This window comes from Crotalus tigris, unplaced genomic scaffold (assembly GCF_016545835.1).
Source record: "Crotalus tigris isolate CLP2741 ecotype Arizona unplaced genomic scaffold, ASM1654583v1 scf7180000017720.317629, whole genome shotgun sequence".
In the NCBI taxonomy this organism is placed as follows: Eukaryota; Metazoa; Chordata; class Lepidosauria; order Squamata; family Viperidae; genus Crotalus; species Crotalus tigris.
In genome coordinates this window covers 10,780-36,312 of record NW_024096589.1, presented here as the reverse complement: position 1 = coordinate 36,312, position 25,533 = coordinate 10,780, and the positions used below count along the sequence as shown (strand labels likewise).

Here is a 25,533-nt window from a genome sequence, read left to right as displayed (position 1 = left end):
AACGTGCCATGATACGAAACTGGCGGGACATTTGAAATTTGTGAAAACCCTACATATCCTTAAAGAGACAATTTTGGTGGTCGTCCCTTAAAAAGGACATTGAAAGCTATGTCTCCAGCTGCCCCATCAGCGCGAAAGCCAAACGGAGGCAAGAGAAGACACTTGGGCTCCTGCAACCAGTGGCAGAGGCTTCAGCACTTTAAAGACAGATTTCTATGGATTTTATTATAGAACTGCCAGAAAGTGCAGGAAATACTGTTATTTGGGTGGTAACTGACTTATTTTCAAAACAGGTCCACTTTATCCTGTGTCAGAAGATCTCCACCACCAAAGCCATGGCAAAGCTGTTCCTCCATCATGTAGACTGCTTACACGGGGTCCCATGTTGCATAATTTCTGATAGAGGGAGCCAATTCACGTCAAAGTTTTAGAGAGCACTTTTGGACCTTTTGGGGACAGATCAGGGCCTGAGTTCTAGTCACCATCCACAAACAAATGGTGGGACAGAATAAACAAACTCAATTCTAGAACGATACCTAAGATGCTTTATTAACTACCAATAAGACAACTAAACTGACCTCTTGCCATTTGCTGAAGTGGCTTACAACAACACACCAGCACTGTTTTTACCCCTTTCCAAGTCGCCACAGGGCAAGACATCAACCAATGCCCAAGTTGCCAACTAATGAACTCTAGCATTTTTGCACAGGAACTTTAGATCTTGCCTATTTTCTCTGCAATCACTATCTCTCAATTAAAGATCCTTTTGAAATGCTGCCTGCTTCAAGAGTTTGACTTTCTTGAAGGAATAGCTGAGGCGAGACCTTACAGAGGTATTGTAGCTTTGCTGTAACAATCAGCAGGGCAATGAGGGTGTTTTCAAACTCTGCATAGAACCTTAACAGAGTTTTGGTGGCCTATGAGACAGACATGAAGGAATATGTGGCCTCTTGCCACACACACAGGAAGATCAAACCTCCCCATCAGAAGCCTGCAGGACTCTTGTGGCCATTTCCAATATCTGCCCACCCATAACATACAGTCTCTCTGGATTTCATTACTGATTTAACCCCCTCCCCATCCAAGATTTCACTACCATTTTGGTGATGCTAGATCTTTTCACCAAGATGGCTCATTTCATACTCTGCAAGGGCTTACTCAATGCCAAAGACACAGACCAGCTTTTTCTAAACCGCATCTTTCCCTACCATGGCATGGTCTCAGCACTGGTTTCAGATACAGTTCCAATTCAGATTTTAAAAGGCACTATTCCAGCTCCTAAATGTCAAGGTCAACCTCTCTTCAGCCCATCACCCTGCCACAAATGGTGAGGCTAAGAAGCATAACTAGCTCCTCCAACAGTATTTGAGGTGCTATTGAACCTCCAGTCCTTGTTGTTGGACAACTGGCCATTCTTGTTGCTCCTTATAGAATTTTCTTATAACAACTTGCTATACTCGTCAACTTCAATGTCCCCATTTTAAGCCATGTTTGGCACACATCCGAAAGTGTTGCCAAACCACCCTGCCCTGGACTCTGGATGGGGTTGCACTAATCCAAACAGACCAGTGCACAATTTGTGGGTTTTCCTAGACTCACATCTCCTGCTCAAAGAGCAGGTGGCAGTCATAGCTAGGAGAGTCTTTGTACAACTTCATGTTAAGCTCCAGCTGCGCCCTTTCCTGGATTGTGAGTCCCTATGCTCAGTCAATCTTGTCCTGGTCATCTTGCATTTGGACTACTACAATATGCTATACATGGGACTATGTTGAAGAGTATTCGGAAACTACAGCTGGCACAGAATGCAGATGCATAGACAGTTCTAGAGGCCCCTAAAGTGGCCCATGTAATACCACTGTTGCACAAACTGCACTGTTTGCTGGTTTGCTTAGCTCACTGCCACTGCTTGGTACATCACTGCCACTTGGCCTGCTGTGACTGTTTGTTCCATTTCTTAGACCGCCAGATCCAGAAAGTCTTGAAGGTAAGGGGAGGGGGAAGGAAGAGGGAAAAGGGTCCCCACATTGAGCAAGCATGCACTATTTGGTAGGGAAGGCTATTGGAAGCTTCATGAATGCCATCTGCTCCCAACCGCCATCTATGAATGAATCCTATTGATCTCAATGGAGTGAATTTATTGAGTAGAAACCTCCTATTAAAGTTCATTTGTTTATTTTTGATCCAAAGAAACCTATTACCAAAACAATCATGTCAATATGTTAAAAGATCAGATGTATTTATAAGAAACTAACAGCCACCAAAATGGCCCAATACGCAGTTACAATATAGTCTCAGCTAGAAAACTAAGCAAAAAGTTCCAAATCAGCAATATTTTGGAACACAGTATCTGGTATACTGAAGGAGCATAAACTTTTATTTGGTATTCCCATCTCAGCTTCAGTATGGGAAGATTTTTACACTCTATTTGTCAACACCAACCACGATCACATAGAAAAGATGACTACTGAACTACTAATTCTTGATAACCTCCTTTCTTGGCCACCAGTGAAAGAGCGTGGGGGGGGGGGCTCTGGGTGAATCTGTGCCTGCACTAGGCTCCCATTGTTTCCCCCACCTGAGTCATTTGATGTTCTACCTAATGACCCATGCATTTGTTTAACAAATACACTGGGGAAGACAGGGACAGGGAGGTCATTAATTATGTCCTTCATTTAATGTCTTTGACTTCTAACACAAGTGGGCAGGCTCCATTACAGGTAGTCCCCAAGGTACAAATCTAATGGAGCCTGCCCATTAGCCCTCGGAGCTGGCTAAGTGGCTGAGTGGCCGTATCAGCCATGTGGTAGATAACTACCAAACCACAGTAAGATCGGCCAGGAATTTTTTAGAGAAAGTCAAGCTCTTAAAGGTGGAAGGAGATGAAATGATGGTGTCATTTGACGTCACCTTATTCTTCACCTCCATCCTGCAAGACTTGGCAGTCACGACATTAAGAGACTGCCTTACGAAATGGGAAAAGGACAACACCAGGATTCCCTCCACACTGAGGATCTAGTGAAGCTAATAACATTATACTTAAAAAACATATTTACTTTCCAAGAGACCACATACAAACAGGTCAAAGGAACACCAATGGGATCCCCCATCTCAAGTATAGTGGTGGAGGTTGTCCTGCAACGCATGGAGGCCATAGTGATGCCCAGTACCACCCCAAATTTTAGGTTCGGTATGTGGATGATACGTTTGTAATTATTAAGAAGCAAGATAAGGCCAACTTTATGGATGCGTTAAACTCCGTATACCCGGACATCAGCTTCACAGCAGAGGAGGAGAACCAGGGTTCCTTAGCCTTTTTGGATGTGTTGGTCCACCGCCAACCTGATGGGACTCTACAGAAAGGGTATACCACAAACTGACTCATACCAACAGGACCCTCCACTATAAAAGCAACCATCCAGTGGCCCACAAGATCAGCTGTGTAAGAACATTATTCAAACGGATAGACTCACATTGCAGTACAACCAAGACCAAAACTAAAGAAAGAAACCACCTCTTTCGAACCTGTAAGTACAATGGTTACCCTACCGAATTTATCAGGAAGTACAGTAGACCACACAGATCCCGTGAAGACTTGCAAAAAAGTGATAGGATGACAACGCAAAATGTGTGCATCCCTCTCCCATATATCAATAGTGTGTCGGAGGCAACAGCCAGATTACTGCCCCCTCTTTAATATAAAAGTGGCCCATAAACCAGACCAAATCTTACGGACCAAGATCATGCACCCAAAAGACCCACTCCCCAACGAGGAAAAATCTTCGATAATATACAAGATCAAGTGCAAGGACTGTTCCTGCAATTACATTGGGGAGACTACTAAAAGATTAAAAACTAGGGTGCATGAGCATGAACTGGCAGTTAAAAGACAGCAACAATATTCACAGATTTGGACCCATATGACCAACTATGGACATGAATTTGATCTTACCAGTGCACAACCTATATCCAGGGATACAACTAAGGGAGGCCGCCTACTCAAGGAAGCCTGGCTCTCTGACAGCAATTCTATCAACCGCCACATAGAACTTTGCCCAGCATACCAAACACTTAAGAAAAACAACACCATAGCTCACAACGAAGGCAATTTGCACCCCCCCACAAGATCAGAGGGAAGGGGGATGGAGGAGGTAGCCCATTTGTGTGATAACGAACTCACAACATATCCCACAAGGGGAACAGAGAAGAGACAAAAACACCCCCCCATAGACACCCCAATCCACCCCACAACAAGAAATAATGACGGGTGTGAATGACATGGATGGCTGGATGACAACCCACAGGGCACCCGCACCATGACCCCCGCTCACAAGAGGGGAGAGATGAGACACTCCACTGACAACTACAAAAAAGAGATCCATGAGCAAATGATGGAAAACTATGCCACGGGACCCTGCACGCGTGCAAGAAGGGCAAAAGAACTAGCAAACGATGAAGGGGGAATCGAAAAACCTAATGAACGATTGAGCAGTAAAGGACCTTAAGATGGGGGGACAACCAGAAGTGGATCAATATAGCCACGGAGGTTCACGGAAGAAGGCAGCACTCCTGAGTGGGAGAACACACGTAGGAGCATATCCATCAGAGACTACCCTGAGAGATGCCCAGATCCACTCAATAGATCCTCTCCCCGAGCACACATGCGCACAACCCCGTTAAAGAAGATCAGATGGACCCCAGAATAGAATCAAAAAAGGGGATAAGTGTAAGCGAGCGAAAGCAACCGGCGTATGCTAGCAGAAAGAAAGTGATTGAGCCCAGGAAAAAGAAAATAGTAACCTCGGAAGATATCAACACAGCAAGCGACGCGTGCCCTTTAAGAACAAACTGAGTAGAGAAAACTGATGGACCGATGACTAGATCGAGAAGCCGGGCGCAGAGCCATCTGGCAATATAAAAAGGACTCCCAGTAATCTTGTATTACGCTCTGATGATGTCGGCAGTGTTGGCCGACGAAAGCTTAGCTTTAGCTTTTGTATTAAACAGTTTTTGTTTTAATATTATCCTGGTGCTCAGACTATTTTATTTCTATTGTATGGATTTACCCAGGATTCACATTTTTTGGTATAATTAGGGAATGAATATATATATATATATATACATATATACATATATACATACATACATACATATATATGTATATGTATGTATGCAAAGAACAACTATATATACATATGTGTGTGTGTGTGTATGTGTATGTATGTGTGTGTGTGTATATATATATATATACATATATATATATATATACACACACATACATACACACACACACACACACACACACACACATATATATATAGTTGTTCTTTGCAGGATCAGGGAGAGGGAGCTACAATCATCAGATCCACCAACAGGCTGCCGGATGAGAATCAATTTAACACACTGCAGAGTAACATAGATAATGGCCGATGACATGCTCGAGGAGCGGGCACAGAGACAGGCAGTTGTATATAGGCAAGCTCCCTAATCACCTAGCATTTTAACTCTGATGACATCAGGAGTTTGGCTGATGAATGCTCAGTAAATAACCTTTTTACTCACAGGCTTGTTTATATTAAACAGTCCTGTTTATTTTATCCTGGTGTTCATTTTTCTTATATTTTTATTGATATGCCCAGGATTCGCATTTTTAATGATATTAAGGATATATGTAGGTCTTTGGTTGTTCGGGTCCTCAAAGCACGAAGCTGAAAACATCAGCCTGAAGATGACGAATGGGACTTCGTCGAAACATCGCCAAGACACTTCCAATTTTACGCGGGAGAAAACCCGAACAACCAAAGACCTATATACAAACACCCGCGAAAACCTCAGAAAACAAATATATATACAGCCCACATATTTATTAAAGGTAAAAAAGGATATATGCAGTGTTATCTTCATTTTTAGATGTCAAAGGGGTCTCTCTCTCTCTCTCCTTCCTCTCTCTCCCTCTCTCTTTCTGCCCTTGGTCTGCCAGTCCTCTTCCCCCACTCAGTGCGTGTGTGTTTGTGTGTGTGTGAAAGAGAGGCACTTGCGCATCCTCTCTCCCCTTCCCTCCCTTTCTCTCTCTCTCTTTCTCTTTCCTCTCCCTCTTTCACTTTCCTCTTTCCTCTTTCTCTTTCCTCTCCCTCTTTCTCCTTCCTCTTTCTCTCTTTCCTCTCTCTCTCTCCTCTCCCTCTCTCTTTTCTCTCCCTCTCTCTCTTTCTCTCTTTTTCTTCTCATCGGTGCTTTTCTCCTGCCCTTGCTGCGTCTCTGCAGAGGAAAGTGAGCCAAATAAGAATGTCCGCAGTATGTCAGCTTGCTGGAGAACAAGCTGGCCAGCTAAAGAGAGAGAGAGAACGAAAGGCAGACGGCGCCGAAGGGGCGGGGAGGGGGCAGGAAGCAACAGAACGTACTGAAAGGCGCCCAGGGCACCACGGATCTGCCCAGGAAGACGCGTGACCGGCTCGGCTGCCCAGGAAGCGGCCCGGAGACAGCCCAGGGAGCGATGCCCCTGCCGGCCGCTGCCCCAGGCGGGACTCCACGCTGCCCAGGCTCACCCTCCACTCATTGGATGTAGCCCCGGGTGCCCCTCTTGCCCTGGCGCCCTCCCAAGCTGCCCGGCGGGCAGCAGGAAGAATGGGAGGAGGAAGAGGGTGAGGAAGCTGCCGCTGGTGCCGGTCCCTGGAGGAGGCGCCCCCTGCGGGTCCGGCCGGGGCTCTTCTGCCAGTGTCCAGCACCTCCGGCCAGAAGTTTCTGCAGGCCATCATCATCGGTGTGAAGGGCGGGAGCCGCGCGCTGCTCGAGTTCCTGCACATCCACCTGGGCATGCGAGCTGTTGGGGCAGAGCCGTACTTCTTTGACCGCTGCTATGAGAAGGGGCTGCTCTGGTACAGGTAAGCCAGGGGGGCATGCCACTTGCCCCGCGGCCGCTTCGCGATGGTGCTCCATGGACTCAGAGCCTCCTCCATCTCCCCGCCATTGACCCTCCGTCTTCGGCTCTGCTGCTGGTTGGAAAATGCCTCCCCCTTTCTTTCCTTCCCCCTGATCTTCTGCTCACCTCACATTCTTCTCTGACAAGCTGACTGGGCTGGCTTTAAATCAGCTCTCCTCTCCTGCCATTGCTGCACCTCCCTCTTCCTTCCCAGCAGCCGGAACTCCAGTGCACCTTCCCAGCCAGTGGGGCCAACGGTTGTGCCAGCTGGGGATTGCAGGGGCTGCTCTCGGGGCCGTGACTTGCAGGAGGGCTGGCCCACCTGCCGGGGGCCACTCCCAGGGGGAAGCCCGGGGCTTCCCGCTGGCTCCCCGGCCACGTGCGCCTCGGATGGGACCAGCCTGGGAAAGGGACTTCCTGGCTATGCTTCTCCCAGGGTGTGGTGTACCCGGGCACAGGGCCAATCAGGAGCTCTGCGAGGGGGCAAGTCCGAGAGAGAGAGAGAGAGGGGGGGGAGGGGGGAAGGGAAGCGCAAGTGCCTCTCTCTGTCTCTCTCTGCAAATGGCGGAGGAAGCTGAGAGCCACAGCAGAAGGCTCAAAGAGCCACATGTGGATCCAGAGCCATGGGCTGCTGACCTGTAACCTAGCTCTCTGGAAAACCCTCTGGGAAAGAAAAGAGAACAATCATCAGCAAGGTTGATGGCCTCAGTTGATAGGTGTTTTATTGCAAGACCTGAAAGACCACATTAGGGACAGATCATCATGGAGGTTATGTATGTGGCCATTAAAGTTGATACCTACTTTATGGCACATCAATCTTTTGCAAATTTTACTGATTTGTTTATATTTAGTGTTATGGTTTTTCTTCTTGTTCGTACTACATGTTATCAAGTTTCCTACACTATTTTAATCACATTTTCCAATATCATACAATGAGGATAGTGTGACTGGTATTTCACTTAATGTTGCTGAGGAAAAAAAACATTGTAACAAATTTTATAAAAGCCATATGTGATAAGAAATGTAATGGCAGAACTAAAGAGCCTCTTGATGAGGGTGAAAGAGAGTGCAAAGATTGGCTTGAAACTTCTACATTAAAAAAACTAAGATCATGGCATCCAATCTCCTTACTCCCTGGCAAATAGAAGGGAAAGAAATGAAGCATTGACAGATTTTATTTTCTTGGGTCCCAGATCACTGCAGATGGTAACTGCAGCCATGAAATTAAAAGACACTTGCTCCTTGAGAGGAAAGATGTGGCAAATTTAAACAGTACATTAAAAAGCAGAGATATCTTGCCAATAAAGATCAGTACAGTCAAAGTTATGGTTTTTCCAGTAGTAATATATGGTTGTGAGAGCTGGGCCATAAGGAACACTAAGCAAAGAAGAACTGGTGCTTTTGAAATGTAGTGCTGGAGAAGACACTTAAAAGTCCCTTGGACTGCAAGTCAGTCAATTGTAAAGGAAATCAATCCTGATTGTTCTTTGGAAGGAGAAGCTGAAGTTCAAATACTTGTCCACCTAATGAGAAGTAGGAAAAGACACTGATGTTGGGAAAGACTGAAGGCAAAAGGAGAAGTGGACGGTAGAGGATGAGATGGTTAGATCAGGCTTTTCAACCTTTTCACCAACTGTACCACTTTTAGGATATAGCAATATTTGAGTACCACATAGCAAGGTGTCAAAAACTTGATGACCAAAAAAAAAAAAAAACTGTTCAAAGTTGCAATTGCACTGAAATGACTTATGACCATTTTTCACACTTATGACCATTGCACCTTGCCCAGGGTCATGTGATTTATATTTGGATGCTTGGCAACTGATTCATATTTATGATGGTCAGTGTCCCAGGGTCATGTGATCTCCTTTTGCAACCTTTTGACAAGCAAAGTCAATGGCAGGGGTGCTGGTGGGCAAGTGCTAAGGTGGGACTTCCCTCTCTCCTTTCCTGCCTCCCTCTTTCTCATGCCCACCTCCTTCTGAAGGAAGAATTTGAACCCCCCCCCCATATTTTCTCTCTTCCATATATTCACCAAACAAGGAAAAGCCTCCAGAGACAGAAAAGACAAGCTGCTGAGTGAACTAGCTTAAAAAGACATATTCCCCTTTAAGAATTAGTTACTGGCTAGAAAGAAAGTTAAGGAATGCAGCTGGCAGTTAAGAAAAAAAATGTAGTAAGTATTGGCTGCCAGCTAAGGCAGCCTCCCCAAATGGCTCCATTCGTAAGTAAAGGAATGCTACTGGCAAAATCCATTCAGGAGAAAAATACTTCAAAATCCCTTGCAACAAAACTTATAGCTAACAATAGCAGAGCAATAGAAACTAACAGGAGACACCAGCCATTAGCCAAATAGAAATTGCCAAATACTCCTTAAGAATACAAAGCCCTCATTGCACAAATCCCAGAACTTCAAAGTCACAAAAGCAGATAAGAATCTTTCCACTCTCCATCTCCCTCCCCTCTGCCTCACCTCCAGCCATTGCTGCTTTTTTCATTCCTCTTGGAGCGTGACCCCTCCCCTGCTGCATTTCTTGCCTATTTGTTGCTGCCAGCACAGGTGGCTGCCACAAAAGTTATAGATTGGCTCATGGCCAGCCTGCTTGATCTCTTCTCCTCTTCCCTCACCCTCCTCCTTCCCCTTCGGTGCAGCTAGAGCTGACTCCACCTCCTTCCCAAGGCTGATTCTTTTTCTCTCTCTCCCTCTCCCACCCAAACTGCCTCCTTTTATAGCGTCTCCTGTCTCCACCCCCTCCTCCTCCTTTCTCATGGGGGAGGGTGAGCCAGAAGTGAGCCTGGGGCCTTTGCCTTGCCCCAGCCACTCTGCAGCTCCAGAGGACTCTCTTTAAGTCCTTGCCTGAGCTGTATATGGCTGCAAACCACCTGCCACTCATTAATGTACCACAAGTGATATGGTACCACCGGTTGAAAAGCCCTGGGTTAGATAGTGTCATCAACACAATAACATGAATTTGGACAAACTCCCAGAGACAGTGGAGGACAAGGGAGTCTAGCGTGATATGATCCATACGATTGAAAAAAGTTGGACACGACTTAGTAACTGGACAATAACAAAATGTGGTAACAACAGAGGTTCAAGGCCTTGTAGGTTGAAGGAAGAAAGCAATAACAATTAAATAATAGAGAACCTTAGGGAGGTCATCAGAGGCAAACATAAGATTTCTGGATGTGTACTAATTTCCATAACTGAATTAATTTTTAAACTCAAGCTCCTTCCCTTAGTGCTTTGAAATAGCCTGAAGTCTATGGAGATTCTCAGTCATCTAGGTCAGGGGTCCCCAACTTTTCTTGGTTGGCAGCCTGGGGCAGGTGGAGGCACATTTATGCATGTGAGCATGAATGTGCGCGCACGAACGGGGCTGTGATTGTGCATGTGATGCATGTGATGCAAATGGGGCCACGAGCGAACACTACAATACTCGGAAGACAATAGCACCTGTGCAATGCTTGCATGAGTGGAGATGTTGCGCTTGCAGCGACGATAGCACCAGAATGATGCCACGATGCTAGCACGTGGGGGGGTGGTGCACTCATGGCGACACTAGTGTCCACACGATGCTCATGGCATTGCTAGCACCCGTGCAATGCCACGGTAGCGTGAGAGGGGGGTGAGCTTGTGGCAACGCTAGCAACCATGCAATGCCACAACATTGTTGGATGGGAAGGCAGTTGGAGGCTTGCAAGCTCCCACTGATTCCCACCACTATACATGCCTGAACTTCATTGGGTAGATGAGTGGCTATAGGGACCCAGTGGGATGGGTGGATGAGCTCTGCAATCCATCATAAGAATGAATGACTGTGGGGATGCTGCAGCCACCATAATTTTGAAAGTTGCAAGTAGCTTTGGGGAAGTCTGTTGTAACTTCGAATGGTCATTAAGCAACCTGTTGTAAGTTGAAGACTACCTGTGTTGTGTATAAACAGAGAGCAAATCCCACTCCCTTCTAGTACCAAAGATGTTATCTTGTTGAGTAAACAATTAATCAGAAAAAGCCCCAAAGAATCTGCAGAAAAAAAGAGAGAGACAGGACAAAGAGAGAAAGGGGGAAAAAGCAAATAAATGCTTATAAAATACAAATGAATTGGTCTCTTAGAAGCTCTAAGTGTTCAGTCTCTAAATAGAAATAGTCAGGGTTCAAGAATCAAAAACATAACTGGCTCCAAAAGGAAGAGGCAACTTGAGGCGAAAAACGCCTCTATGTCATTTGGAACTGTTATGTTTTGAATCATACTCCAAATTCTCAAGAAAAAATAAAACAAGGAGGATTCTTTTAATTACCTTCACTTGAAGTTTTGTTTCGCTGTCTTGGTCCTTTTGTTGCCTGCTGCTTTGATAATCTTGCAGAATTTTCATTCTTAAAAATGTACATAAAAGCATGTAGTGCATGTCTATTGTCTAGGTCCATATGTGTATGTGCATGAATGAGTGTATGTATGCGCACACACACACACACGCACACACACACCATGCAGGCATTTTTAGAATATTACTTTTTTTCCATTTTCTGAATGTATAAAGGTATCATAGGTAGTCAGATTTTAAACAACCAAGTTATAAGGAGAACTGAGTCTTTAGTAACGTACTCTGTACAATTTGGATGTATCTCTATTTTCTATAATTCAAGCAATGGTAGAAAAACAATGTGGTCATTCCAGCAAAAGAAAAATGAAAGATATATTTTGCTTAATCAACTGAGGTGTATTTTTCTTAATTGATAAATGAACAAGTATAATGTTTTGGACTCATTTGTTTAACAGAGTTCTCTTTTTCCAGTTTTATGAAGTGTGGAGAACAGACCGCATTTTAAATCAAATTCATGCAGAAATATTACAAATTCAACAGGGTTCACAAACTTTTAAACATCACTTCTCAGGTCTTTTATTCTCTTTCATGCATGTTGCTTTAATTGCTTGCTTTTGCAAAAGTCACAATTTACAGGTTTGTATTCAATAGATAAAAACTATATATAGAAAAAGGAGAGCAGATTCTTACATACAAAAAACCCCCCTCTAATTTTATGTTACAGAGATTTCTCATTCAGCAACTGCATTGTTTAGCAAGTATTTGCAGTTATACTGGTAATTACAGAGTAACTTCATAACCAATCTTTGCATTTTAGTATTTTAACAGTTACATGTTTCAAACTATAAGCCACACATGCTTTTTGTCACTTGTCTGTGGAGAGTAAAATGTAATATACCAGTAATCTGCAAAATTAATATTTTCTATTACTTACTTCTTTATCAAATTCAGCTTGATCTTTTATAGACTTTTCTGCCAGTTTTTTAGCAACATTCTCTTCAGATCCTGTGGGCTAAAGAGAGAATATTTTTAATAAAATATTTAGAATCATTAACAGGCTGAAAAAGTAGTCCTCAACTCATGATGGCAATTGAGACTGGACATTCTGTTAAGCAATACAGTCATAAAGTGCAAAGTGCAAAGAGGCACAAAAAGGCTTAGGGAAGGACATATAGGGATGTGAGGGGGTGAATGAGGCAGTCATGGCAAGGCTCAGGGAGGGTATGTGGGAGTACACAAACTAACCAGTGCAGTTTAAGTGCAGAAGGAGAAGGTGCACAGGTGGGGGAGAGTTGCCCCAGTGACTTGCAACTTTTCCTGCCAGCTTTTCCACTGACTTTCCTGGGAAGCTGACAGGAAAAGTTGCATGTGGCAATCACAAGATCCTGGGGTGCTGCAAGTTGTTTGTAAGTGCAAGCCAGTTGCCAAGCTCCCAGATTGTGATCAGATGTCCAAGGGGGTGCCTGGGTGGCCAGAACTCTATGAACTATGGCCATAACCACCATTTAGCACCATCATAACTTTGAACAGTTATTGAACTAATACTCATAAGTTGAGGACTACTTGTATTATCTCTTTATAGTTTTCTGTGACAAATAATCCTCACCAATAAGCAATACTACATATATGCAATTCTGCTCTCAAAGTCTGAATCAACAAACCCCATTATTAATGAACAGAATGGATTTCAGATTTATATAAGTTAGTCCATGGATTAATTTAACAAATTCTTGATGGTCATAGAAATTTCACTGATAGTCAGTGACTATATTTCATATCAAAGCTGACATGGTTATATAGTAATCTGAGCTCATGTCTTCAAAGTTGTCACACATTATTTTATTACAAATTAATACAGGTAGTCCTCAACTTACAACAACTGAGCCCAAAATTTATGTTGCTAAGTGAGAAATTTGTTAAGTGAGTTTTGCCCCATTTTATGACTTTTCTCATTATATTTGTTAAGTAAATCACTGTAGTTCTTAAATTAATAATACATTTGTTAAGTGAATCTTGACTTCCCCATTGACTCTGTGTCAGAATCCAATTATATTTCATCTTTAAATTATCAAATATAGAAACTCCCAATTCTGCCTTCTCTGGATTCTGCCATAAGAGGGAGAGAAGGGGGAGAACAAAGGGGCTTTATGGCCCTCACTTCCTTCTTTACACTTCAAAGAGCTGAATGCTGAATGTGTGTTTATTGTAACCTCGAAGCGTTAACATACCAAAGGAGGGAAGTTGCCTTTCATGTAGTTATCTGAAGTCTCCATCCAGACGGAAGAAAGAAGAAAGGGAGTGGAATTGTGATACTTGAAACTATCACTGGAAGGGGGGTTGATTGGGTGGGACTACTGGGGAACCCCTTAAAACCTTGAATGGGAGAGCTTGGACCCCAAGTCCTGTCTAGCATGCCTACAACCATTTTCTCTTAATAAAGGATTCCTGTTGGAAGAATTATTCCAAGAGTTCTGTCTTCTTAAGATGCAAAGTGGGGTGGGTCCTTACACTCTGCTTGTCAAAAGGTCGCAAAAAGAGATCACATGACCTTGGGATACTGCATTATAAATGTGAGTCAGTTGTCAAGTATCTGAATGTAAATCCCATGACCACGGGGATATTGCACCACTCATAAATGTGAAAAATGGTTGTTAAGTCTCTTTTTTCAATGCTGTTGCAACTTCGAATAGTCACTAAATGAATTGTTGTAAGTCGAGCACTACCTGTAATGTAAGACCATAGTCAATTAACTCACATTACTAAAATAAGATCTAACCATTATTTTCATCTGGAGCAATTTAGAAATATCCAGTGAAATCAATGAGAACCACCAACTAACTTGATTGCATCATTCTCTTAAATTTAAGTACATTCAGAGCTTTCTTTGTTTATTTAATGTACTAGATGTCATAATATTGCTGTTTAAAAAGTAAAATAGTAGTTATTTTAAGAGGCTTTTATGATATTTACTATTTACATGAGATAAACAATGAAAGTTCTGAATGTATTGAAATCTAAGAGAATGATTGAATCATGTTTTTTATAAGAAAAAATGCTTAAAAAGATACTATAGTTAGTCTACACATGTTTTGCCTTTCAAACGAATTGCCATAGAATTTACAATGTTAAAATTAATATTTAGAAATGCATCCATAGTTATGACTGCAGTTCATACTTTAAATAACTTGGTGATATGTTAAATTTTTGAGTAATTATTTATTAAATTTCTCCATTGCCTATCTCACCTAAAGTGACTCTTAGATACATGCATTTTTATATGGAAATGCTTAAAACGCCTGTTAATTCCAATTATCATTAACTATTACTGTACACATTACCTTTTTGTCTGGTTTGTCTTTTCTTTCTTCTCGTGTTGTTTCTATATTTTTACCTCTTTCCCTCCGTTTGTCTTTTTCTTTGCCCCTGTCTCGGACTTTCTCATAATCTTTATCCCTGTCTCTAAGTTTATCTTTTTCTCGTAATCTGTCTTTTTCTCTTCCTCCCTCATATTCTTTTCTTTCCTTGTCTCTTTCTCTATCACATTCTTCTTTTTCTCCTTCCCCTTCTTCTTTTTCTTTGTTTCTAATTTTTTCTGGCTCTCTTTCTGATTTGGATAATCTATTCTTGATTCTCTCTTTTTCATATTTTTCACTTTCATTAACAGTTTTATCAAAATTATTGGGATGGTTTTCATAATCTTTATATTTTTCATTTTCTCTTTGCTTGCTTTCTTCCTCTTTCAATTCTTCTTTGATTTTTTGATCCTGAACCGTGCTTTTGTCTTTTATTTCAGAATCACCTCTTCCCTAAATAATAAAATACAAAATATTAAATTACATACAAAATATTTGGGTAATTCAAAATGTTAGCCGTCATCCTTAAAACCCTTTAGGGATTAGGACCTAGATATCTTTGGGATTCATTATAGATAGTTCTTGATAATAATTTCGGTTAATAAGCAATATGATTGTAAAATGTGATATCACATGACTGTATTGCTTTGTGACAGCAATCGAGGCGGTTGCTAGCATAATCTCAGGACTGCATGGGTTATTAATTGGGAGAGGTGGGAGTCTCAGATAAGCAGGCCAGTGGGTGAAAGCTGCATGTGAGAGTGATGGAAGGGCAAATGCCACAGGGAGATGTTACAGAAAATGAGAAGCTTAGTGGGTGCTGCAACCAGGCAGTATGGAATATGGACAGGTAGTTGAGTGCCACAGGGGGGCACTAAGGAACACAGATGGGTGGATGGGTACCATAGGCAGGCATTATAGAATGCAGGCAGGTGTACAGATGGGTGCATAATTACTGCAGGTGGGTGTCATAAAGAGGTGCTATGGAATGTGAAGATGAGCAAGTGCCATGAGTGAAAGAGCAGGTGAAAAAATGATGCAGGTTTTTGCAAGATTTTGGTTGTGGGAAACCAAGCAGGAAAGGTTGCAAATAGCAATCATATGACTTCAGGACACTGCAGCATTGTAATTACAAACTGGTTGCCAAGTGCCCAAATTATGATCATGTGACTGTGGAGACACTGAAACGGCTGCAACATTGCAGACTAGTCTTAAGTCCCCCTCATAATTTTGAATGGTTGCTGAACAAGTGGTCATAATCTGAAGATTGCTTTGATCTATAAGTAGTCTTTGACTTATAATCACTAATTCAGTGACCATTCAAAATTACAATCATGCTGAACGAAAAGACTTACGACCTATATCCAAACTTGTAACTGCTGCAATGCCTCCAAGATCACATGAACAAAATTTGCGCACTTGGCAATCCACCCACCCTAATGATTGACATAGTGATGCTACAGCGCCCCCCATCCATCTTCCCCTATCCCCTCTTTGGGCCTATCTTCCATGTGGCTGGGTCCCCACAGTCCTTGGGCTTGCTTCCCGCATCATGCCTCGCTTCGCCTACCTTTTCCAAAGATTACTTTGGGTAAAACTGGCCAATCTGCCCTATGGCCTTTCTATACTGAGAACCTATGGTGCCATCCCGGAAATGGTTACAATTCTCTCAATCCAAGAATTTCCAAATAGTGCATTGGCTTCTTCTTTCTCAAAGGCAATCTTTGGAAAAGGTAAGTGGACTGAGATGTGATGTGGGGGGAGAAGAAGCCAGATTGTGGGATCCAATAGAGCAGGAAACAGAGCATGGGGTGCCTCACAGGATGGAGGTGGCCCTGGGAGGCTCAAGGCAGGCCATATGTGAGCTAGGGAGGCCTCCCAGGGCCTCCTTCATCCCAAGGATTCTCAGGCTCTGCTTAATGACAACCAGGAGAGCAGGGATTGTTGTCGTTCAACAAGATGATCACATCAGTGCTTTGCTCAATGACTGCTAAACTTAAAATTGTAATTCTGGGCTCGACTATTGTTGTAACTCAACGACTACCTTTATATTTCTTATGTATTTTGTTTTAAGCTGAGTTTAATCAGTTATCACTTAGCTTCATTTATGACTGAATCAGCACAGAAATCAAGTAAATAAAGAAATAAAACAATTTCCCTGGGTTTTTTATTCAACATATAGAACCCTATTACCTCTTTATGATATCTACATTCTTCTGTTTTAGATTCTCTGTTTTGAGATTTAGATGAATATTGTGTCTTTTCTTTAATAGCTTTTTCTTCAGCAAGTACTTTCTGAACAGCTTCATCACTGGAAAGCTACATAAAAGAAATGCACATTAAACTACTAGAATAAATGTAACTCCCAGTGCCAGAATACAAACAAGCACCCCATGCCCTCGTTCTTTGGCCTCCCTGCATTCACACATACTTCACAGGTCAATGCTGCTAATACTGTATATTCTTGCTTTGACAAAATATGCAAAACTGTATGGTATTTTTAGAGTTAATGCAGAGGAGAAGGAGGGAGGAGGGAAAAGCCTGCGAAAGAGAAAGGAAGGGAACCTTTGCCCTTCACACTAATTGGAGAATGTAAATCATGACATCAAAATAGGGAGTGGAAATGCTAGCAAAATAACTGCGCGGTGGGTGGGGATTTTAGATCTTAGCATCCCTTCGTTATGCCGTGCCGACATTTTGTAACATAATAAAAGACTTTTAGGAAAATCAATGCCTGGAAGTTCTTTGAAGTGTTTCCTTAGCCGGAAGTGTTTCCTTAGCATGACATCATGCTAAGATCTCAATCCTTTTCAAATGACCTGGGGTCCTGAATTCCATCTAAGCTTGAGAGGAGCTGGTAAAGATTCAGGGGAAGAAAATCTATCATGAGAAAAGAGAGTTTGATTGAAGACCTAGCAGCTGCTGATAACCCAGAGTGGGAAGCAACAGACAGCATGTTGTGGGAAGATAGATTTTGGCAGACAAATACAAATCGGTGGAGAGCTGCCAGGTCACCTGCAATTGAAGATTCGGGTGAGTCACTGGGAAGATTTCAAAACCCAGAAGTGAGAAGCAGAGAGCAGCTTCTGTTGAGAGTAGCCCCTCCCTCACAGATCAAACAGCCTTCCAAACCCTGGGGTCCTCTGCCAGGGCCTTCAGCCCCACAGAGAGAACCCCAGCCTGGGCCCTCTACAGCAATAGGGAATTGAGCAACCCCCACAGATAGATGATCAGCAGCAACTGAGCATACCACAGCTAATAGAGGACTTGCAGCAGCTTGGGATGGTGCAAAAGCCAGGAGAGCGACAGCTGGTGGGCCCGCAGATGAGGGAGGCCCAGCAACAACCCCCACTTGTCCAGCAGCCATTGAGAGGCCTACAGCAGCAGGGGGCACCACCAGCCCCCGCTGGCCAGCAGCAGAGAGCTCAGCAGCCGGTGGATCAGCAGGCAGGATGGGGCCAACAGCAACTGGGAGGGCCACAAGCGCAGAGGGGAGTCCAGCAGCTGTGGAACCAGCAACCAGGGTGGGGCTAGCAGCAACAGCCCCAGTGGGGGCCACAACAGCCTGTATTTGCACCACCTTTCAGAGCAACCTTCAATGGGGACCCAGAAAAGCTGATTTTTTTTCTGAACCAAGTGTGTTCTCCCTTGAATCGCTGGGCCTATCTCTATCCGGACCCAGGTGCCATGGTCGATGTTATTGCGTCCAACCTAGAGGGAGAAGCATCTGAATGGCTGAATAATTTACATAGTGAGCAAGCCCCCGAACTGGAAGATCCCCACCTTTTTCTTCTGGGACTGAGAGAAAGATTTGAGGACCCATCCATTGGCCTCAAAGCAGCAGAACAGATCCACAAAATAAAACAAGCCGGCAGGCCTGCCCTGGAGTACGTGCGAGAGTTCCGCAAGACAACAGGTCGAATAGAGGGTGGCCTGAGCAAGCCCTCATCCAACACTTCATTGAGGGATTAGATGATCACCTCTCTCAGGCATGCATCTATCGAGCCATACCTGATCAGCTGCACGAATGGTACCAGGCAGCAGTGAAGTTAGACATTCGGTTCGCCCGCTATAAGAAGCCTCTCCCACACTAAACCGAGCAGCAACCAGAGCTACCCAGACAGCAATCACCCTCACAAAAGCCTTCAACTACTGCAGTGGCTGAGAGACCCAGGCCACCTACAGGCCCATCAATTAATGTTTTTGGTGTGGAAAAGAGGGACATCGAGCAGAAGGATACTCTGCCTTCTTTAGAAGAATGGGTATTTAAGGTTTCTAATTTAGCAGAAATGGCTAAAATTTTTGCTTATTTAAAGGACCATTCACAAGAGAGATATTTTAACGTATGGAGAAGATGGATAGAATATGTTCAGAAAAAATATGGAACTACAAAGTTTCACTTATTCTATGAGTAATGATTTTGTTTATAAACTTATGATGTTAAAGTTTGAAGAGAGTTAAGGGTTTTTATGATTTTGTTCATTGTATAATTAGTAAACTTAAATAGATTATGTTTAATATGTTTGCATAATCCTGTATTTTGCTCTGGGAAGTCGGGGGGAGGGGGGGTGGGGGTGGATGGGTTGAAGTTTAAGTAGTTCCGATAAAGTAGAAATAGTCTTAGTGTATATAATATTAATGTTTTAATTTTGAGAGAGGAACTGCTCGGGCATTTCCCCTGGACCGCATTAAGAGGGAGAAGAAGAAGGTAAGAAGTAAGTAGGAAGGTGGAGGTGAAGGAGGAGAGGGGGTGAGTGAAGAAAAAGAGGGAAAGAAGTAAGTTGGTCTGAGGTGGGATGCGGTTTGGGGGGAAATGGGCGGGCAAGACCGAATGTGGTGTATATCAATTTGTTTTATTTTTTATCTGAAGTATTTGTAAGATTGTTATGTATTGTAAAATAGAAAATAAAAATTTTTACAAAAAAAAAGGAACAACTTGTCCAGTCCCCTACCCCTGACTGCAGAGCAGACCGGAACCAGCAATGAGAAAGAAACCTGCTCAACGGATAACGAGAGAAAAATCCAACCGGCTCACGCAGGAAGCTGTTGCCCAGATTATATTCCACGCGCAGGAGAACGCCGAGGCTCTGAGTGAACCCGCCCCTGCTCTACCCTCCTTTGACAGCAACGATGAAGGAGAGAACGACCTGATGGTGAGTCGACAAATCCCACTTTTTTCACTGGCCACCAAATTTATAATCCCTAAGTCTGGGGCACAAATGGACTTAAATGTGCTAATTGATTCTGGATGTACCCGCTGCATTATTAGTCTGCCATTTGCCATGAAAATGGGCATATGGGCAAAACAGCTTTCCAAACCGGTGAGGTTTGAGCAAGCCGATGGCTCGCCAAAGAACATTCCAAGTTGGGGAAAAGGTTTATTTGTCAACTAAATATCTACGCCTCAAATTGCCCAGCAAGAAATTGGGACCAAAATTCTTGGGGCTTTTCTCCATAGTAAGGATCATCAATCCAGTCGCCATAGAACTAAAACTCCCTAGACTTTTAGGGATAATTCACCCAGTCTTCCATTGCAGCTTATTGAAACCTTACCGGGGCTCCACTTTAAGACCTCCCCTGAAGAAGGCACCTGGGCCTCTCATAGTTGTGGGACAGACCCACTATGAAGTGAAACGTATTCTTGACTCTAGAATCTTTAAAGGGAAATTGCAGTACCTAGTGCAATGGAGGGGATACCCATTGTCTGAAGCCACCTGGGTGAAATCCAGTGAAGTGAAAGCTGATAGATTGGGCAAAAGGTTTCATGTGAAACACCCCAACCATCCGAAAACTAGTCATTAACATATGTTTTTGTTTACATTACAGGATCTGTCCTTCTTGTAAGGGGGGCCGGATGTCAACGCTGCTAATATTGTATATTCTTGCTTTGACAAAATATGCAGAATTGTATGGTATTTTTAGAGTTAATGCAGAGGAGGAGGGAGGAGGGAAAAGCCCGCAAAAGAGAAAGGAAGGGAACCTTTGCCCTTCACACTAATTGGAGAACGTAAATCATGACATCAAAATAGGGAGTGGAAATGCTAGCAAAATAACTGCTCGGTGGGTGGGGATTTTAGATCTTAACATCCCTTCGTTATGCCGTGCCGACATTTTGTAACATAAGACTTTTAGGAAAATCAATGCCTGGAAGTTCTTTGAAGTGTTTCATTAGCTGGAACCATGACACCACAAGACTCTTTTCCCAGCCTCCTTGCTTTCACATTCACATACACTATATGCCCTCTTTCCTCAGTCTCTCTGCTACATATGCACAACTGCACCCTTTCTCTGGCCTCCCTATGCTCACATACAGGTATGCACTACATGGCCTCTTTCCTTGGTTGCCCTGCACTTTCACATATCCCACATCTCTTTCCCCAACTTCCCATTGCTCACTTGCACACAGACATGCATTCCACATTATCTTTCTTCAGCTTCCCTATGCTCCCACACTCCACACTCTTTCCCTGCATTGCACGCACCCCATAGCCTCTTTCCCTGCATTCACCCACATTTCATTTTCTTTTCCTGGCCTTTCTGAGCTTCCACCACAGTGCAGCACCTCCTCCCCAACTCATATGTGATCTGCGCTGGGCCTTCTAGGGCCTCCCCCACCTTTCTTGTGGCATCTCCACACTCTTTACCTGGGATCCTTTCACTTTCGAATTTGCATGTTTGGAATTACAACAACAACCAGGGCTGCCTGGACTGCCATTCCTATGATCACATGACATCATGTTTTATAACCTTATCACTTAGTGACAGCAATTCTAGTCCCAACTGCAGCTGCAACTCAAGGTATATGAAATCCTGAAAACTGTTCCAGATGATTGAAAAGCAAATATTCCCCTCTATCTTCAAAAAAAGGAAAAAATATAAAGGAAACTTTAGATCCATTTGACACCTTGGTGGAATGATTTTATCTCTTTTTAATGAGGTAAAATTTGTAGTTCATTGTATGAAAGCTGGAGCCAATGCCTGATTTCAACTACATATTTGGCATGGTACCTATGTGGCAAGCTAATTAGCAGTCTATGGGTTGGATGGCTTGAAAATTATATCCAATTTCTCATTGGATAATTCTTTTGAATGGGGCATTGCAGTTATCAATCCTAGATCCTCTAATGCAGTGGTTCTCAACCTTTTTAATGCCGCGACCCCCAACCAGTCGTAAGTCGAGGACTACTCAACCGGTCGTAAGTCAAGGACTACCCAACCGGTCGTAAGTCGAGGACTTTCCCTGCCCGGGAGTGCTGCGCATGCGTGGTGCCGCCCCCTGCGCCGGCCGAGGCATAGCTGGCAAGGGGCAGCGATGGCGCAGGGCAACCACCAGCTGGGCCACCAGCTGGCCCAGCCCAAGAGAGGTAAGGCACTCGCCGGACACCTTGCGCTCCAGCAACCCTCCCTGCACCTGCTGGCCTCCCACCTCCCACCCCTGGCCCTCTTTTACTTACATTGTTAGTAGTTACTCAGCAGGGAGGGGTGGAAACTTCCAGGCAGCTCGCCCTTGCTGCAGACAACTTGAAGCACCGTTTGCAGAATGGGACTTTTGGCGGGCTCAGCAGGGCAGAGACAGCCTGGACAATTCCTATTGGCTTTTGAAAGCCAATAGAATTAGACTCTATTCAAGAGAGTCTATTCTATTGGCTTTCAAAAGCCAATAGAATAAAAGGTAGTAGCACAGCTAAGGAAAAGGGGGAAAAATGGCGGACTGCATTGTTTGGCGACCCCCGTGAAATGGTTGTTCGACCCCAAATGGGGACGCGACCCACAGGTTGAGAACCACTGCTCTAATGTTTTTCTTAATACTTTGGATAAATACATGAAAGTAATGCTTATCAGATATGTAGTTAATAGAAAATTCAGTGGATAAGTAATACCTAGAACAAGCAGAAACAGATGAAAATAATCCCACAGGAGAAACAGGCTGGAATTTCACACAGACAAAATAGTTCCTTGCTAAAATCAAATATGTCAATATAAGGTTGGAGATGGGAGTGTAATGCATATATTCTTAATAACATTTGTGGAAAAGATCTTGGAATAATCGATTAGAAATTGTGTATGACCCAGAAGTGAGAAATGGCTGCAAAGAAAGGAGTTGCATTTTTTTTTTTTTTGCATCAACATTAGCAAATCATGGCAAATAATAATTCCTCTTATTTGGTTTTGCTCAGATCTCATTTCAAATCCTGTGTCTGAGTACTTCACTTCACGGAGGATTCAAAGAGATTGGAAGGTTCAGACGAGAGCCATAATGGTTAGGAAATTAAAAATCACATCTTATGAAAACTGAAGAGACTAGATATATTTAGAATAGAGAAAAAAATGACAGCATGTTTTAAATATTTGAAAAAAATGTTCTTCTGTTACATAGAAGGTTCATAGAAGGGATAGATAGCATCACCACCAGATGGATTTCTAACTGGCTGACAAATCATACTCAACAAGTAGTCCTTAATGATACTACATCTACATGGAGGGAAGGAAGCAGTGGAGTATCACAAGGTTCTGTCTTAGGCCCAGTACTTTTCAATATCTTCATAAATGACTTAAATGAGGGAATATAAGGGTAACTCATCAAATTTGCAGATGATACTAAGCTGGCACGAATAGCCAACAACCTAGATCCATGGTGGCGAACTTATAGCATGCGTGCCACAGGCGGCACGCAGAGCTGTCCCTATGGGCATGTGCGCCATCACCCCAGACAGGTGCCTCAGTTGCTTGCTGGCCTCAGCAGGCACCAATGAGGCAGCAGAGTTCGCACACCGGCTGCCCAGCCTCCTGGCAGCACTGAGGCAATGGCATCCCTGCCCTGCCCCCTCCCTCGCCTCGCCTCACCCTGCAGGACGAGCCTCCTGCCCACCGCTCCACCTGCCAGAGACCCCATGGATCTTCCCCAACCCTGCCCAGCCCCCACAGGCATCCTCCCCAGAAGCAACATCAAGGTGGCCACGCCCACCCTAGCCATGCCACCCAGTCTGCCATGCCTACCATAGCCACGCCCACCCAGTGGGCCACATCTACCCAGCACCTGGCGATACATAAGTGGGTTTTGAGTTGCAGTTTGGGCACTCGGTCTCTAAAAGGTTCGCCATCACTGACCTAAATGATAGGCTCAAGATCCAGATGGATCTTGACAGACCTGAACACTGCGCCCTTTCTAACAAAATGAAATTTAACGAATCTTACACTTAGGTAGGAAAAACCAAATGTACAGGAACAGATTAGATGAAACCTGGCTTAATAGAAGGCATATCACATTCAGATATGCAATAATCAGAGAGTAGACTGGGAGAGCAGATTGCAGACAGCAGCATAGCACAGGCTGGCAATTTGTGGACAAACATATTTCTACTCAGCCCTCAAAGTCTTATGTAGCTTGTTAGATGGTCTTGCCAGTAGTCAAAAAGTCTAGAGGAAAGAGCCTCCTACGCTACACTTGGCTAGGGGTTGTGTACCACCTGCTAGGTGCTAAAGTACCACTGGTAATACGCGTACCATAGGTTGATAAGACCTGTTCTAGTCCAACTGCCTGCTCAAGGAGACCCTATAGCATTTCAGACAAATAGCTATCCAGTCTCTTCTAAAACACATCCAGTGATGGAGCACCACAAGTTCTGAAGGCAAGCCATTCCACTGATTAATTGTTCTCACTGCTAGGAAATTTTTCCTTAGTTCTAGATTGATTCTCCTTGATTAGTCTCCATTGTTTGTTGTTTGCTTTCTGGTGCTCTGGAAAATAGGTTGACCTCCATCTTCTTTGTGCAAACCCTCAAACAGTGGAACACTACTATCATATCCCCCTTAATCATACCCAATTCCTGCAACCATTCTTCATATGTATTAGCCTCCAGGCCCCTAATAATCCTTGCTGTTCTCTGCACTATTTCCAAAGTCTCAATATCTTTTTTATAACATGGTGACCAAAACTGGATGCAGAATTCCAGGTGTGGGGTTATTAAGGCTATATAAAGTGGTACTAGTACTTAAGTGATCTTGAGTCTATCCTTCTGTTAATGCAACCTAGCATTGTGTTGGCTTTTTTGGCTGCTGCCGCACACTGCTGGCTCATATTTAAGTGATTGCCCACTAGGACTGCAAGATCCCTCTCACAATTACTGCTATTGAGCCCAGTTTCACCTAATCTTTACCTTCTTGCCTAAGTGTAAGACCTTACTTTTCTGTACATTGAATTTAATTCTGTTGGATAGGGCCCAGTGTTCAAGTCTGTTGAGACCCATCTGGATCTTGAGCCTATCATCTGGAATATTGGCTATTCCTGCCAGCTTAGTGTTGTCTGCAAATTTAATAAGTTCCCTATTACTTCATCTAAATAATTTATGAAGATGTTGAAAAGTACTGGGCCTAAGGTGAAACCTTTTGGTACCCCACTGCTTATGACCCTCCACCGAGTGCAAATTTGTCAGCAAGCTACAAAGCCATCTGTGATGATGCTGTCTATCTCATATTTTTTTGCTTACCCAGATTGTGATGTACTTTGTCTGATGCTTTTATTGAAATCCAAGTATACTGTCACAGCATTTTGTTGGTCCACTTATTTAGTCACTTTGTCAAAGAACAAAATAAGGTTTGTTTGGCATGATCTATTTTTGACAAACCCATGTTGGCTTCTCATTATAACTTTGCTTGCTTTTAGGTGTTTACAGTTCTGTTGCTTGATTATCTTTTCCAGGATGTTCTCAAGTATTGAAGTCAGGCTGATTGGTCTGTAGTTTCCTGGATTTGTTTGTTTTCTTTTTTGAAGATGGGAACTACATGAGCTCTTTCCAGTCTTCTGGTAGTTCCCTGGTTTTCCAGGATCTTTGAAAGATATAGTTCACTGGTTCCAAGGTCATGTCTGCCAGCTCCTTCAGAAATCTGGGATGAATTAAGCAGCAATGCTTTCTCTCTACTGCCCATTATTTTCTTGACATT

The 25,533-nt window shown here is 43.5% G+C and overlaps 1 protein-coding gene across 1 annotated transcript in view; it reads right to left on the bottom strand.

The window, feature by feature from the left end:
• LOC120306134 (protein O-mannosyl-transferase 2-like) overlaps positions 1-16,910 on the bottom strand; it is a 198,621-nt gene extending 181,711 nt beyond the window's left edge. The window contains exons 1-4 of the mRNA XM_039338813.1: positions 16,786-16,910; positions 14,578-15,045; positions 12,174-12,251; positions 11,216-11,291 (exon numbers count right to left, since the gene is read on the bottom strand). The gene's annotated coding sequence lies outside the window, so the exon portion shown is untranslated. The remainder of the gene's footprint in view (positions 1-11,215; positions 11,292-12,173; positions 12,252-14,577; positions 15,046-16,785) is intronic.
• Positions 16,911-25,533: the final 8,623 nt, after the last annotated feature.